Below are 17,689 nucleotides of genomic sequence, written 5' to 3' on the forward strand. Positions count from 1 at the left end.
TCCAACAAGCTTTTATTGAAATAATAAAATCGAACGCAAATAAAAAATGAAGCAAGTAAGTCCACTCGTCGACTTGGGTATACCATACACCAGGTGAAACAAATATTTCAAATTTCGAATGTAAATACATATGTCAAATTAATTGTTTTTACATGCTTCATACTATGTGCTATCTCGCTCACTCTACAAACACGAGCACTCTAGCGCCGCCACTAGCCAACGGCCAATTCTGGCCTTGATGACCGCTTTGTAAAACACGTTCATACCCATATTTTGCATGTTTCTAGTCCGATTTCAATAAAATTTGGTAGTTTGGTAGAAATAGATAAGATTAATTAGTCTGCCGAATTTAAATGCGATAGTCAAAAAAAACTACAGGAGGAAATCGGTTTTTTCTTAATTATGGAGGCGGAAGTGGGCGTGGCAAAATATGAAAATATATATCCTCTGCGCTCATACTAAGCCAGTATACATACTAAATTTGGTGACTTTAGCTTTGTTTGTTTTTGATAAAATCAGTTTTGTTTAATTTGCGGGGGCGGAAGTGGGTGTGGCAAAATTTTTAAACAGCCAATATCTGCGCGTCTATTAAGCTAGTCTACATATCAAATTTGATGTCTCTAGCTATTATACTTTTTAAGAAAAAGAGTTTTATGTGATTCCTGGGGGCGTGGCAAAAAGTTTGAGCAATTAATTTCTGCGCGCTAACTAAACGAGTATATAAACCAAATTTGATGTCTCTAGCTATTAAACTTTTTAAGAAAAACAGTTTTATGTGATTCCTGGAGGCGTAAGGGGGCGTGGCAAAAAGTTTGAGCAATTAATTTCTGCACGCTAACTGTTTAGTACCCGTTTGGGTATACAAACTAAATTTGATGTCTCTAGCTGTTATAGTTTTATGTGATTCCTGGGGGCGTAAGGGGGCGTGGCCAAAATTCATTCTGATCAAGAGTATATGTACTTTATAGGGTCGGAGAAGCTTCCTTCTGCCTGTTACATACATTTTGGCGACTTTAATATACCATTTCACCCTATTGGTGTATGGTATAAAAACCTCAAAATCTAGCATTAAGTTAGAGGACCTTTAAACGTTTGCACAATTTAATGAAATAATCCTAAAACAACATAAAGAATTATTTTTTCCAGAAATCGAAAAACGATTAATTTTTTTAAAAAAAAATTTTTTTTCCCTTTTTTAAAACCCCTAATAAAAACAATTTTAAAAAATTCCATTTTTTGCAATATCGCAAAGACAGAAAATAGAAATACAAAACTAACTTTTGAAATAACACCAGAAACTTTTAATATCAGAGAAAAATACGTCAGGGACTTTTACATGATCGACAATTTACAATTCCTTTCATGCATTCACATTTACTCCAAATTTGCAACACTTGTAGAAGTAAAGTCTAGAGATTGGTTAGAAACCAAAAATTGGTTAGAAAAAAAAATTGGCTACAAGAAGAAAATGTAAAGTTAGAAATCACATCAAGTAAAAACGGCATTTCAGACGTAAAAAGATTCCATAAAACAGTAAATAAAAAACTCAGAATTATAAATAGTGAAAATGACATCGAAGACAAATTAGTCAAATTTGAAAAAAATTTTCTACGTATACAACCATAAGACGAGATATAAAACAACTAACCGAACACCAGCGGACATTCTTACCTATGCAGGATCCCCCGACTATAATACCCAAACAAAAAAATACATCAAATAAACAATTTAAATGAAGATAGACACGACTTCGAAATTGACACTAGATTTAAACAAGCACCATTAGTAAAGTCAAAAACGACAAATCCATTTAAAAAGACAGGAGAAATAAATCAGTTAGACGAGAAACATTTTGAAGAAAGAAATAGAGGACAAAAGGTCACACACTACAAATCAAAATTCAAGAAGAAAAAGAAAATTAATAAAAGCAAATACGACAATTGATTAATTACAGGTCAACAACTCAAGATGACTTTTTTGTTTATTATGCTATTTTTAACATTAAAATGAAGATGCAGCTCACTAGACTAAGAATTTTCAACCCAAAACTTTAAAAACATAATCACTTAAGTCATGTTAATTCGGAAAAACTATTGAATAAATTCAAATTCAAACGAGATATTTATCATTTCAAACATTCCTCGAGAAATAATAAAAACCCCTATCTTTGAGATACAGTGGCCGTCAAAAGTGATTCAATGTTTGCAATTTTACGTTTGAGCGTTCACAGAATAAACAAAAACAACCCAAAGTCAACCAATTTTTTTTTATTTTATTTCTAATAAAGTTCTTAACAAATCCATATAAAAAAGTAATTCGATATTGTTCAAGCTTCTCAGCAAAAATTAATAAACAAAAATAATAACCATTGACTCAGTTTTGACTTTTTTCAAACATTTTTTAAACTTTTTTTCTTTTCTAATTTTCAATATTTTGTCCAAAGTCCCTTATGTTTTATTACTGCAGAGATTCGAGAGGGCATACTTTCCACAAGATTGTGAAAAATTTCCTGAGGAATCTTTGCCCACTCTTCCTCCACGCGTTGCCATAAGCTCTCCAGGTTTGTTGGCGGTGTTTTATATTGTCCCAGCCGTCTTTTCACAATTGACCATAAATTCTCAATTGGATTGAGGTCAGGACTTTGTGCTGGCCATTTCATCAGCTTGAATTCTTGGTTAGATAACCAATCTTGGACAATTCTAGCTGTATGCTTAGGGTCATTATCTTGCTGAAAAGTAAGATCTGTTGTACCATAAGCGCATCTGTCAATAAAATTGCCAAGATTGGTCTGCAGAATGTTTAAGTAATCTTCCTTTCGCATTATTCCATTAATTTTGACTAATTTTGCAGAACTCCACCAAGTAAAACATCCCCATGCCATAACGTGCCCGCCTCCGTGTTTCACAGTTTCTCTGACATGTCGCCTTTGAATGGTTTCTCCGGGCATTATCCAGCAGTATTCCTTTCCATCGGACTGATATCGGTTAAATTTGGACTCGTCTGACCAAATAACCTTCTTCCAGTCCTCAATGGTCCAATTCCGATGCATTTTGGCAAATTGCAGACGTGCCTTAACGTTTTTCTCGGACAGTGCTGGCTTTTTTTCTTTACAATCGCAGTGTAGCCGATATTTCGAAGTGCCCTTCTTGCAGTTGATTCACTAACCGGCTTACCAATTGCTTTGGCAGCATCCTTGGGCGTCATATGACCATCTTTTTTAATTTGGCTGATCATTAAGCGTGCATCACCATCAGTAATCAGTCGAGGGCGTCCGTTGGATGTATTTTGGTTATTGATTTCACGCCGTTTTAATACTCTAATGACTGTCGCTTGACTTATAGAGAGGGATTTGGCTATTTCTCGCGACGAGGATCCTCTTTCTGAAAGGCACACTATACTGTCCTCAACGGGTTTAGAAATTTTTTTCATTCTCGAGTTTTCAATCAATTTTGCAACTATTAGGTACCCGGTGTAAATTACAAATGACTTTACTTCTTCAAAATTGACTACAAATATGAATAAATCAAAAGCGAAAAACAATTCCCCAAAATAACTGTAAATTAAGATGCAGTTATTGATAAAGAACCTAAAAATAGGAATAGTCAAAAGTGAGTCAATGCATGTTGCTTTTGTTTTACATCTCCCTTTTCTGTTGTTTCCGCTCCTTCGTTGTCTAATTTGCATTATTTTATTAAGAATAATCTAAGTAACTGTAAAAATAAGTTTTGTTTCATTTGCTTGCTCTATATTCATACAGCAGCTGTTTAACTGCAAGAGTTGCAAACATTGAATCAGTTTTGACGGCCACTGTACTTCCTTATCCAGATGAAAATAAAAATATTTGAACAGAGAATTCATACGAAAAATACTATTTTGACAACAACAATTTGTTTATTAAAAATACAAAACAAATAGAAACTAATGAATGTATAATAGGCATTTTAAATCAAATTCCAACCACTTGCAAATATACTAAAACATATAAGAATTTTCAAACTAATTACACTGAACCAAACATAATTGTAACATGGAACTTACCAAAAACTAAACTTAATCAAAATTGCGTAAAAAACGACTAAATAATAGAAGGCAATAACATTATAAAAATTTACTATTGTGCCTTACAATCAAACGAAATATCAATAATAAATTCATTGACTTTATGTAACAAACAATATAACCAGGCTAGAACCTATTTCAATTATCCAAACAAAAGAGATAATTAACGAACACACTAAAAATTATACACTATTTCAAACTATTACATTAATTACTTTTGTACTTACTATAATAAGTTTGATTACATACTTAATCTATAAGTTTAAGACAATGCCACAAAAATTAATAATTAAGCATTTTCGATTAATTGACAATCGAGCTCCCACAGAAAAATTTGAAACCCCAATTATTGAAAAAATTGAGTCCCAAATTATAAACAAAATTGATAAAATCTATACAGCTCAGAAAAACCCCTCGCTATCCCAATGTATCCGCCTGAGGACAGGCTATTTTCTTTAGGATGTGGGAGTCATATATCCAACTCCAATATCCAATAACCTATAAATTTTTCGCCCCCTAAAATTCATAACGTTAAAGTAAACATCCGTTTTTATAAACAATTGGACACTTGCAATAACAATTGTCCCCCTCAAAATCAAAGCGTGTGAATGCTAACTCATAATTAACATAAACAATTAAACACTTGCAATAAATATTGTCCCTTAAAAACGCCAATCAAATCCCATCAATATCATATATTGCTTTTAACTCACAATATCTTTTTTTTCCTCTATGGGAAAACCAGATATTTAAGTATATATATATCCAATAAGAAAATTGATGTAATTATGGATATTTGAATAACACTTCGATAATATTAGTTCATTGACAGTCTGGGTTGCACGAGGACGGATTGTGTTGATTAAGTGACTAATAAGTCAAAGCCTACTAGTTAGTTCCAATCGATTGACATGTGCCAATTGTAGCCCTGACATTAGCTTCGCAGCGGCTACAAAATGACCAAACAGTTAAGAAAAAAAGTGTTACAGTGAAAGTGAAAGTGTAAAGTGGAAACTATAAAAAACATAAGTGAAGTCAACAACAGTCTTGGCGTCCCGACATATAAATAGAAATAAAATCAATAAAAATATATATATAATATATTACAAATATATGACCCAAAAAATAAGAATAAATACATATGTATATAAATAAATTATAACCAGAGGGCCGGGGCTAACTTCGACCGCGTCAAAGTTTGTATACCCTTGCAAATTTTTTGGTAACTGTTTCCTTACCTATTAGCCATCAATGTGGAAGAACGTTTTATCTAAAAACGCTTTTAACGAAGTTATTTACAAAAGTCACTGTTTTCGACCGATCGTTGCTATGGGAGCTATATGATATAGTCATCCGATCTTGTTCAAATTTGGCACAGTAGTTAATAGGCGTAATAATCTCTATAATATTAAGTTTCACGATGATAGCGCAGAAAATAACGAAGTTATTGAGAAAAGTGACTTTGGGGTTTGTATAGGAGCTATATGATATAGTGGTCCGATCCGGCTGAATCCGAGATATACGGATATAAATTAATATACCCTTTTAGCAAGGGTATAAAAAGTGTTACAGTGAAAGTGAAAGTGTAAAGTGGAAACTATAAAAAACATACATAAGTGAAGTGAACAACAGTCTTGGCGTCCCGACATATAAATAGAAATAAAATCAAAAAAAATATATATATAATATATTACAAATATATGACCCAAAAAATAAGAATAAATACATATGTATATAAATAAATAAAAAATATATCGTTACAAAAATATGTTATTAAAAATAAGATGAAATGAAGTAAGTCGACTCGCCGACTATGGTATACCATACACCAGGTGAAACAAATATTTCAAATTTCGAAAAGCAAACGTATGTATATTAAATTGGTTTAACATGCCTCATACCATATGCTGTCTCGCTCACTCTACAATTACACGAGCACTCTAGCGCCGCCACTAGCCAACAGCCAATTCTGACCATGTGGATCGCGTACTAAAATACGTTCATACGCATATTTTGCATGTTTCTAGTCCGATTTCAATAAAATTTGGTAGTTTGGTACAAAAAAATATAAGATTAATTTTTTCTAAATTATGGAAGCGGATACGGGCGTGGCAAAATATTAAACTGTACATGTCCTGCGCGCATACTAAAAAAATCTACATTTTAAATTTGGGGACTTTAGCTTTGTTAGTTTTCGAAAAATCAGTTTTATTTCATTTACCGGGGCGGAAGTGGTCGTGTCAAAATTTTAAAATAGTCAATATCTGCGGGTTTATTAAGCTAGTTTACATACCAAATTTGATGTTATTTATTTTAAGAAAAACAGTTTTTTGTAAGAGGGCGTGGGCAAAATTCCAATTATTTTATACATTTAAATACTACACGAGTATACATACCAAATTTGGTGACTCTTGCTCTTATAGACTCCGAGATCTGCTTGTTCATACAAACGAACGGACTGATGGACAGATATATGCCTGTTACATACATTTTAGCGACTTTAATATACCATTTCTTTCTATGGAAGTATGGTATAAAAAATACACATATTTAAATAAATAAAAGGAATCTAAAATAAAAATTTCCTAAAATTGATTATAAAAAAAAAAAAAAAAGCATTAAGCAAGTTGTCCGTTGAAAGCTCAACCACAAAAACAAAATAATAAAAAAAAATTTTGTTGTTAATTTGGAAAAAAAAATTTATTCGTTATCCACAATCGTTTCCATTTTCGCCGACGGAACTACCTTGCAGTATTGCTTCATCGGGGGGAAACTCCCACTATGTCGGGGTTCGAACTCAAGCACAATAGTATTGTAGTTTTAGTAGGTCTCCATTGGAAACATACTACATACGTATGTTTTATAATAGTTATACTATTATATATAAATTTATATTATAAATTTAATTATATATATGTGGTTAATTGATGCAAATAATAAATAATAAGTAAACAACAATTTTTTTTTAATAAAATTTATAAAAAGAAAATTTTATACAATTACTATGAAAGTACGTCCACGATTGACAGGTACTTCGAAATAATAAACGACAGGCACCCGAGCATAGTCCAAGACTTAATTAAGAATTTTAAGAGCGAGCAATGCCACCCACCTCAACGCTCTTTAAACTTGGTACAAATTAGGTTAGCGCACCTTGATCATCCTCACCGTACCGTACCACAAAAACATCGTAGAACTCATGGAAAAATCCAGTAAGGTGCCCTACAGCAAACTATTGGTTAGGACCCTTTTAAGAAAAGACGTGCCTGAATGGGCTCATGTGCTTTCAAGAGTTCATTCGAACCGATAGACATAACGGATTCAGATGACGATGTCATAGATTCAGCAGACTCATATATAGAGACAATAGATTTGGAAGATTAATAAAACAAAATAATTGTTTTTATTAAATAGTTTTTTCATAGGAAATACGTATGATAGCCCTTGGTAAACGCGCGTAATTGTTGATTGTCATATTCTTGACTGAGCATTGCTCCACAAACAAATTTACTAGCATCAGTTGTGATGCAAAAATCTCTATTGAAATCTGGATACTGCTTATTGGTGGATTTATTAGTGCTGTTTTTAGATATTGGAATGCAATAGCACATGCATCAGTCCAAACGAATTTGACATTCCTTTTGCATAAATTTGTCAATACGCGTATGTATTGGGCAAAGTTTGGTAAACGTCTATAATAGTTACAAAATGCAACAAATCTCTTTACTTCATTCGGATCTATTGTTGCAACGACCCCTTCCGCCCCCTGGATTTACATAAAACGCGCAGATATTGGCTATTTAAACATTTTGCCAAGCCCACTTCCGCCTCCATAATTTAGAAAAAACCGATTTCCTCCTGTAGTTTTTTGACTATCGCATTCAAATTCGGCAGACTAATTAATCTTATCTATTTCGAAATTGAAAAAAAATTGTTTCACCTGGTGTATGGTATACCCAAGTCGACGAGTCGACTTACTTACTTCATTAATACAATAGATGATAACACCTACGCCTCTATTTGCGAATTTATTGTTAATAGTGATATTTTTCCTAAAATTTGTTATTATTTCTTGAACGGACGACTTACACAAATTTAAGTGTTTGGCTATTTCAGCGAAAGACATCCCAGATTTCTTAAGATCTACAACTAAACTTCAAATTTCTATGGAAATCGGCTTAACACGTGCCATCGTCGCTAAACCTTGAATAATTTGAAGCGGTAACATATTTCACACATTCCGCATGGTATAACTGTTCACAGATCATGTTTAGGTAACGATTATGTTACACAGTTATATAATAGTTGTCACGGCTCGTAAGTGCGCCGGATCGCTTCAGCTTAAGCTATTCTTTCGCCAACATTAGACTTCTTAGATATACCATTCTTCTTAGTGATGGCTATAAGAGAGTTACGAAAAAAAGTCATTACCTTACATTTGGTAGTGTTAAGATTTAATAGATTAAACTGGCACCAGGATTGAAAGTTTTTAAGATCAGCTTGTAGCCGAATAAATGAATATGTATCTTTATAAGTAAGACAAAGCTTGACATTGTCAGCATACGTAAGCACATCCGAATAAACAATGACTGATGGAAGATCGTTAATGAATAATGTGAAAAGCAGAGGGCCAAGATGACTACTTTGAGGTACACCAGAAGTCACAGGAATTGAATTGGAAAAAGAAGACTTAAAAAGTACCTTCTGTTTTATATTTGTCAAATATTCTCAAACCCAAGAAAGGAAAAGAGGTGGAAACCCAATGTCGTTCAGTTTAGAAAGTAATCGAGAATGATTAACAGAATCAAAAGCTTTGCTGAAGTCAGTGTATATGACATCAGTTTGTTTAGCATTTTCGAACCCCTTGTAGGTCTACGTTTCACAAACCCATGTTGGGATGGTGATTCTCAAATCACAAGTGATTATGCAGAGGAATGATATACGACTCTTTCCAAATAGATGGAAAATAGAAAGGTTCGATAGACAATACAAACAATTTTAAAATGGGTTTACATAATGCGTTTGCACAGAACCTGAAGACACATCCAGGTAGTCCATCTGGCCCCGGAGAATAAGCAGGTTTAACTAGTTTAAGTTCGCTAAGAAGAGAACTTTCATTAATCACTGGATTGAAAATGCAATTAGCCTTTTTAAATGATAAGCATACGGACTTGCTCGATATTCCGTTGAGGAATAAGTTGTTTTGAAAAAAACTCGCAAACATATCGGCAATTGCCTGATCAGTGCTCGCTTTATTATTTTGAAAACACAAACAAGATGGGTGCACAGAGGTGCAAAATTATTAAATTGTTTAGGGTCAGAAGAAAACATAAGCTTCCACTGCTAAAGATAATTCTTCTAGCATTGTGTATTAAGCATTATGAATTGTGAACGAGCGACTGTATACAGAGCATAATCTGATGAACGACGTGTTTTTTGAAACTTCTTATAATATCGAGTCTTCACATTTTTCAAATTGGATAACTCTCGAGAGTACCAGGGAGGTTTGTTAAGCCGCTCCAGCCTACCAAGAGGAACACAAATATCGAAGAGGTAATTCAGAGTATCATAGAAAAAGCGAACAGCTGAGTTCATATCTCTACAATTGTACAGATAAGACCAATCGGTAGTGATAATGTTTTCATTAAGGCTGGCAAATTCAGTCTTACGAAAGCACCTAGTTAGAGGTAAATCATTTGAAACAAAAATTAATGAAAGCAAGGGCAGATCAATTTTTAAATTTAATGTAGGATGAAATTTGTCTTCGGGAAGAACAAATGGTTCAATCCTAGAAACATCACAATAAGAAGAATCCAATACAAAAATAAGATCTAACGATTTTCCATTAGAATTCAAGACAGGATTGACTTGGGATAAAGATAAGCCTAGAAGCCCATCAATAAAGTCATGTGGCAAAGAGGGCAGCAACATGGTAGATTCATCTTTTGGTGACCATACTAAAGAGGGTAAATTAAAATCACCTACAACTATGAGCATGTCTTGACTGGGAACTAAAGAGGAGACAAACTGAATTGCCTCTAAATGATTTAAATATATCACTATGTCTGATGATGGTGGAATATTGGAACAAGTAATAAAAGCATTAAAAGATTTAAAATTTACTTTAACACCGACAAACTCAATCTCCTGGGTGCTAGAAAATTGAATCATTTCAGATGATAAAGCAGCATCAACAGCTATCAGAACGCCATCGCCTATGCGAGAGATCCAGTCATGTCTGAATATAGAAAAGTTTGTGGAAAAAACCGATGCATCAGCAATATCAGGTTTTAGCCACCTCTCTGTAGAAGCTAGAATGTTATGCTCAAAAGAAAGACTATCTACATAGAGATTAAGAAGTTTAGATTTCAGTCCTTTTACGTTCTGGTAACCCAGGTTAAGGGACGACGCTAGTTTTTGACACACCATCAGATGCTGATGTGGCAGGAATATTATTAGTTGTTGTTGTTGGCGGGCGAATCGGTTGCCGATTTTTCTTTTTTACAGTATATGTTTCGGCCAAAAGTCTTCTCGACATATAATGTCGAAGATATTGGCAGAAACACTAATTTTAAAGGACGAAATGTCCCGAGAATAAGAAAATTTAAATTTTTCCACTGCAATATTCGAGGCGTTAACTTTCTTCCGAATATAGGCTATTACATCATCAGATGTGACAACAGGGTCTAGCCTAGAAACAAATATATGTTTTTTTGGTGGTATTCCAACGACGTTGGACAAGTTACCCACTGCAGCAGTCAATTTGTTTACGGTGCCCTCGATACTTTTAGAACTATCGGCAATTTCCATTGGAATGGGTAATAAGTGATGCTGTCGGATCAACAGATAAGGAAACACCCCAAGGACTGGTTTTTTTTCGTTTCGGAGACTCATCCATAAGCGATAAGCTTCTGAACTGAATCTCCACCGCAGTAAACTCCGCTTGGAGTTTGTTAAAACCTGCCCTTAAAGTGTCAAAACTATCTCTAGGCCGCCTCATGAAAGAGCGCATCTCATTCTCTCCCTCCCGTCAAGCATCACATCCATATTTTAAGCCACCACCTTTAGCAATAGACTCCTTGATTCTGCCTGTGTAAACAGCACACTTAACGTGAACCGCATTGTCACACAACCAACAAAGAATATAATCATGGGAGTCAACCGCATTAGTGGCAACTATACAATTATTTTTTGAGCAGACAACCATTTTATTAAAAAGTTAATTTATTTTAAAAAGGAATACAAAAATAAAAAATAATGAAGCAAGTAAGTCGACTCGCCGACTTGGGTATACCATACACCAGGTGAAACAAATATTTCAAATTTCGAAAACCAAATGTATGTCTATTAAATTGTTTTTACACGTTTCATAGTATATGCCATCTCGCTCACTCTACAAACACACGAGCACTCTAGCGCCGCCACTAGCCAACGGCCAATTTTGGCCTTATGGATCGCGTGGTAAAATACGTTCAATTGCATGTTTCTAATCCGATTTCAATAAAATTTGTAAGTTTGATAGAAATAGATAAGAATAATTAGTCTGCCGAATTTGATTGCGATAGTCAAAAAACTACAGGAGGAAATCGGTTTTTTCTTAATTATGGAGGCGGAAGTGGGCGTGGCAAAATATGAAAGTATATATACTCTGCGCGCATACTAAGCCAGTATACATACTAAATTTGGTGACTTTAGCTTTGTTTGTTTTTGATAAAATCAGTTTTGTTTAATTTGCGGGGGCGGAAGTGGGCGTGGCAAAATTTGTAAATAGCCAGTTTCTGCGCGTCTATTAAACTAGTCTGCATACCAAATTTGATGTCGGTAGCTGTCATAGTTTTTAAGAAAATCAGTTTTATGTAAATTCCGGGGGCGGAAGGGGGCGTGGCAAAAAGTTTAAACAATTAGTTTCTGCGCGCCAACTAAACGAGTATATAAACCAAATTTGATGTCTCTAGCTGTTATACTTTTTAAGAAAAACAGTTTTATGTGATTCCTGGGGGCGTAAGGGGGCGTGGCCGAAATTCCAATTAACTCTATATACATATGTACATAATACACGAGTATACATACATACCAAATTTGGTGACTCTAGCTCTTATAGTCTCCGAGATCTGCGTGTTCATACGGACGGACGGACGGACGGACGGACAGACGGACATGGCTAGATCGACTCGGCTATTCATCCTGATCAAGAATATATATACTTTATAGGGTCGGAGAAGCTTCCTTCTGCCTGTTACATACATTTTGGCGACTTAAATATACCATTCCACCCTATGGGTGTATGGTATAAAAATGGTAAATAACAATGGGCCAAGGTGACTGCCCTGTGGGACTCCTGATTCAACACAAATGATCTTAGAAAGAGAGGACCTAAAAAGAACCCTCTGCCTCCTATTGCTTAGATATTGTGAAATCCAAGCAAGCAGAGCATCCGGAAAGCCAACTAAATTCAGCTTATGTAATAGTAAGGCATGGTTTACCGAATCGAAAGCCTTACTGAAATCCGTATATATAACATCAGTTTGCTTTTGTTTCTTAAAACCTTGGATTTCAAAAGATGTAAACTGTAAAAGGTTAGTTGTGGTAGACCTATTCTTGACAAACCCATGCTGGTATGGCAAAAAAATAGATTTACATAAATGCTGTATTTGAGACGTCATAATTTTCTCAAACAGTTTAGGTATCGCTGACAATTTAGAAATTTCTCTGTAATTAGTGACGTCGGATTTATTGCCACATTTGTGAAGAGGTAAAATAAACGAATCCTTCCATATAGTTGGAAACTCGGACAGTGTAACGGACAACTCAAAAAGCTTAAGTAAAGGCGAGCACAATGACTCCGCACAGAACCTCAGGACACAAGCGGGAATACCGTCTGGGCCCGGTGAGTATACCGGCTTAATCGTCATTAGTTCCTTAGCTACCGAACTTTGCGTTATAATAGGATTAAGAATACAGTTGGATTTCGTTATAGGATATGGATATATCTGACTAGAGTTGTACTTAGTAGATATGTACGTAGTCGAGAAGAAGTTAGCAAATAAATTAGAAATAGATTGATCAGAAGAGGCCGAATCATTATTAAAAACTGCAAACGATGGAAGGGAGATAGAATTTCGCTTTGAGTTAACGAAACTATAGAACTCTAGGATTTTCGGAGAATTGAAACTTGCAACGTTGTAAGTAATTATTATAGCATTTAGAATTAGAAACAATAAATTTCGATTTAGCAACCAAGTAACGAGAAAGATCCGATGATAGACCTAAGATTCTTCAGTTTTGACAGCCCCCGCGTAAACCATGGTGATTTTTGCGTCACCACAGGAGACACAAGGAGTACATAGTCATTAAAGATTGAGTCAACAGTGGTATAAAATAAAGAAATGGCGGAATTCATATCCGTACAAGTGTATAAATTAGTCCAATCGGTATTAAGAAAGGCATTGTTTAGTGCGACAAAGTCAGTCCTCCGAAAACATCGGGTGCGTACCGTAGGATCACACTCGGAGATGGGCTCGCGGCTGGGAAACTCAATAGATAACTCTAAAGTTGGATGATAACTATCCTCTGGTAACACCATTGGACTAGTTCTGGATACTTCACAAAAACTAGGATCAGAAGTAAAAATCAGATCCAGAAATCTGCCAGACGTATTCGAAATCGAATTCAGCTGGGCCAACGAAAGCTCAAGCAGACCATCAATAAAATCGTGACACCCAGAGGGCAGCAACGTTTTGCTACCATTAAGTGTTGACCAAGTCATAGTGGGCAGGTTAAAGTCCCCGAGGACAACTAATAAGTCTTTGTCAGAAAGTAGTTCAATTATAAATTTAATAGAATCTAAGTGTAGCAAGTAGGTTGGCCATTCCGATTGATCGGAATGTAAGAACAGGTAACAAAAATGGAAAAACGAGTAAAAGATACCTTAACGCATATAAATTCGATAATACTTGAGACAGGTATTGTTATCAGACCCGATGATAGGGCGGAATCTACAGCAATAAGAACTCCACCACCCCTACGATCAGTACGATTACGTCTAAAAATATTGAAATTAGATTAGATTAGTTTTAACCAAGTCTCAGTAAAGACAATTAGGTCAAAATCAAAAGGCAGACTATCTACCAAGAATTTAGTAAGTTTAGTATTAAGGCCTCTGACATTCTGATAGCCGACAGAGAAGAAAGTTGTTAGTTTTTTGATAGAGTGGAAGAAGGAATAGATAAGGAAGGTGTGGGAATAAATTAGAAAGTGTCTTCTTTTTTCTGGATGTAAACTCCTTCACAATTAAGCTTTTCGGCCAGAAGCTAGAACTGCAGATACAGTCAAAGAATTTAATTGGAACACTGATTTTAAAAGATGAAATTTCTCTAGAATATGAAAATTTGAACTTTTCTAGTGATATATTGGAGACATTCAGTTTAGCCCGAATGTGGGCCATGACATCATCCGATGTAACATCAGGGAGAAGTCTCGAAACAAAAATGTGTTTTTTAGGTGGCACTCCCAATGGTTTCGGCATTGCAGGTATTGCATCAGCTACCGCATTTATTGTAGCATCAGTTGCAACAAGTGGCCGGAGGCACTACTATCGCTAGAATCCCTATCGGCAAAATCCATGGGTGTAGATTCTTGCCCAGACAAAAGCGGGTTGAAGCGGGTCGGAATGTTTTTGTTGCAAGTTTTTTTGTTACTCTTTCCCACATTCCACAAACTTAGGCCGACGCAATACAACACATGCCATTATCAGTTTATATGGAAGCTACATAATGTCATACGAATTCTATCAAATTTGGCAGAGTCATTAAGATCATTAAACTGAAAAAATAAATAAATTTTAGGGCAATTGTTTCAAAAGCCAAAGCTATTACTGTTTTTGACCGATCGTTTCTAGGGGAGCTTTATCCTATAGATCTTTCATGAATAGAATACTGAACATTAATTTTAATGACGATAGCGTCCAAAGTAACGACGTAATTCATAAAAATCACTTTTTTTGACCGATTATATAGTGGCCCCTACATATTAAATTTCAGCACTGTAGCTGTAACGGTCTAGGAGGAGCTTGCGGTGATCCAGAAGGACGTACAAACAGACAGGCATACGTTGTGTTGATCAAGGATACATAATGTTTTCCTTTTTGCAAGGGTATAAAAATAATAAAAGATTAAATGCTAATGAAAATTTTTATACCCTTACGAAAAGGGTATATTAATTTTGGTCAGAAGTGTGCAACGCATAGAACGAAGCATCTCCGACCATACAAAGTATATATATTCTTGATCAGCACGACGAGACGAGCTAAAATAGCCATGTCCGTCCGTCCGTCCGTCCGTCCGTCTGGATCAACGCAAACTCCTCCTAGACTGTAAGGGCTACAGAGCTGAAATTTTGCACGTAGGCTTGTATATACAGGGGTTGTATATCTCGGATTCAGCCTGATCGGACCACTATATCATATAGCTCCCATACAAACCACGAAGTCACGAACAGTGACTTTTCTCAATAACTTCGTTATTTTCTGTGCTATTATCGTGAAACTTAATATTAGAGAGTTTATTACGCCTGTAAAAATTTGATCAAGATCGGGTGACTATATCATATAGCTCCCATAGGAACGATCGGTCGAAAACAGTGACTTTTGTAAATAACGACGTTACTTTTACCGCGATTGCTTTCAAATTAAACATTTGTTAGTTTAATATATCTGTTAATGACTGTGCCAAATTTGATCAAGATCGGATGACTATATCATATAGCTCCCATAGGAACGATCGGTCGAAAACAGTGACTTTTTTAAAAACTCCGTTACTTTTAACGCGATTGCTTTCAAATTAAACATTTCTTAATTTAATATATCTGTTAATGACTGTGCCGAAGTTGATAAAGATCGGGTGACTATATCATATAGCTCCCATAGGAACGATCGGTGGAAAACAGTGACTATAATCAATATCTTCGTTATTTCCCATGATTGTAGGCCATTCTTTCGCAAACATTAGCCATTGATGGCTAATAGGTAATGAAAGAGTTACCAAAGAAGTTGCAAGGGTATACAAACTTTGACGCGGTCGAAGTTAGCCCCGGCTCTCTGGTTTTTATTGCTCGTGCGCCAAGAAAATTCATAACAGTGTTTAAAAATTTAAAATTCAAATTAATTGCGATTAACTGAACTGACTTCAAATAACGTATTTATCAAATAATCATGATCCTGATTCATTGGAAAGCTTTGGCTATATTTTCAAAGGGTTTCGAGAAACTACAGTGCCGGAGCGAAGCGAATTTCTTTGACGCTATCAGACCGCTAGCAAATCAGATAAACTGCTTAAGCGACTAGACAGCTTGCGATCGTTTTAAGCAGCCGCTGACACTCTTTTGGTCCTGTGTCTCTTTAACAGGAGTGTTTTTATGGATCCTCGGAACGGAACGGAAATTAGAATCCGTTTTTCGCCTTCGATCTTACACCGAAGCTCCCGCATACCCCTTCTTGCTCCGACAAAGTCCGCTGCATTGTCGGATTGACCACTTGGGATACCCCTTTTCGGCTGATGAATCTTTGAAAAGCCATAAGAAAGATTTATTTCAAGTATTTAAATTAAACAATAATTCCAAATGGACCGCTTTGAAAGAAAAGCAAAAGAACAGTGCCGATATAAGCCTTGTTTGCAGGCCTTCCTCAATTTCTAAATGTTATGTGTACTGGGCCAAAAAATCTACTCAGCAAATGCTTAATCGGCGGACCAATAGAAGCATTTTAATTTTGCCCCCAAACTCTGAACAACGAAAATTAACTCCACAAACCAGTGTACTCGTTTATAAAGGGAGTTAAAAATTGAAATTTCTGATCCTCCTTAACGACCTTAAGAACTACTTTTATAAATTCTAGAATTTTGCTATTTTGTAATACATATAATAATTTTTTAAATGTTTTTGATTTCCTCTAATGGTGATGGAATCAGACCATTAAATTCAACCGGTTGGTTTTATTTCTACATGGATGAAACAAAACCCATTACAAAGCACCCTTACTATTGTGGTATGCAACGGATAGGCCTCAACTAGAGGGTTCTGATGAACTATACTCGTTAGCAGTCCAGCTGATTTGCGAACCTCTAAGCCGTGTTGGTCCATTCACATTGAGATTTTCTGAGAAATTCTGGATCTTTTAACCAAGTCAAGTCAACCAATTCGTTAAAATTACAACCTCGTGATACGATCTCTGCTGGGTCTTGTTTTTTGCGACATGATGCCAATCTACATCTTTCGATTACTTTTGAACTTTAATTTAGTTTAATATGATTAAGGCACAGTGTGGACGAAAGGAATTTTTTACATTGACTAAAATTGCTTTCAATTCATTTTATGCTGTCTCCGAATTCATTGCAATTAATTTTTATCAACCGATTTTGTGGTTTAAGGTCCACAGCTCTTCTATCTTAGACTTATCAGCTTAGCAGACCAAATGAAGAAGATGTAACCGGGAGAATGTTTTGTTTAGATCCTTAAAGACTCATAAACGATGTTTTCGATTTAGAATTGGAAGGCCCAAGGTAACTAAACTACACAAAGTGAATTAGTTGTATTCGATTTTGAAATTGTCAAAGGCGCCAAGGAGCGTTGCTGTGCT

At 35.3% G+C, this 17,689-nt stretch overlaps 1 protein-coding gene across 3 annotated transcripts in view; it reads right to left on the minus strand.

The window, feature by feature from the left end:
• dpr19 (defective proboscis extension response 19) overlaps nt 1-17,689 on the minus strand; it is a 294,597-nt gene that overhangs the window by 13,779 nt on the left and 263,129 nt on the right. The window lies entirely within an intron of this gene.

The sequence above is a fragment of the Drosophila tropicalis genome, unplaced genomic scaffold (genome assembly GCF_018151085.1).
Source record: "Drosophila tropicalis isolate 14030-0801.00 unplaced genomic scaffold, ASM1815108v1 contig_615, whole genome shotgun sequence".
NCBI classification, from domain to species: domain Eukaryota; kingdom Metazoa; phylum Arthropoda; class Insecta; order Diptera; family Drosophilidae; genus Drosophila; species Drosophila tropicalis.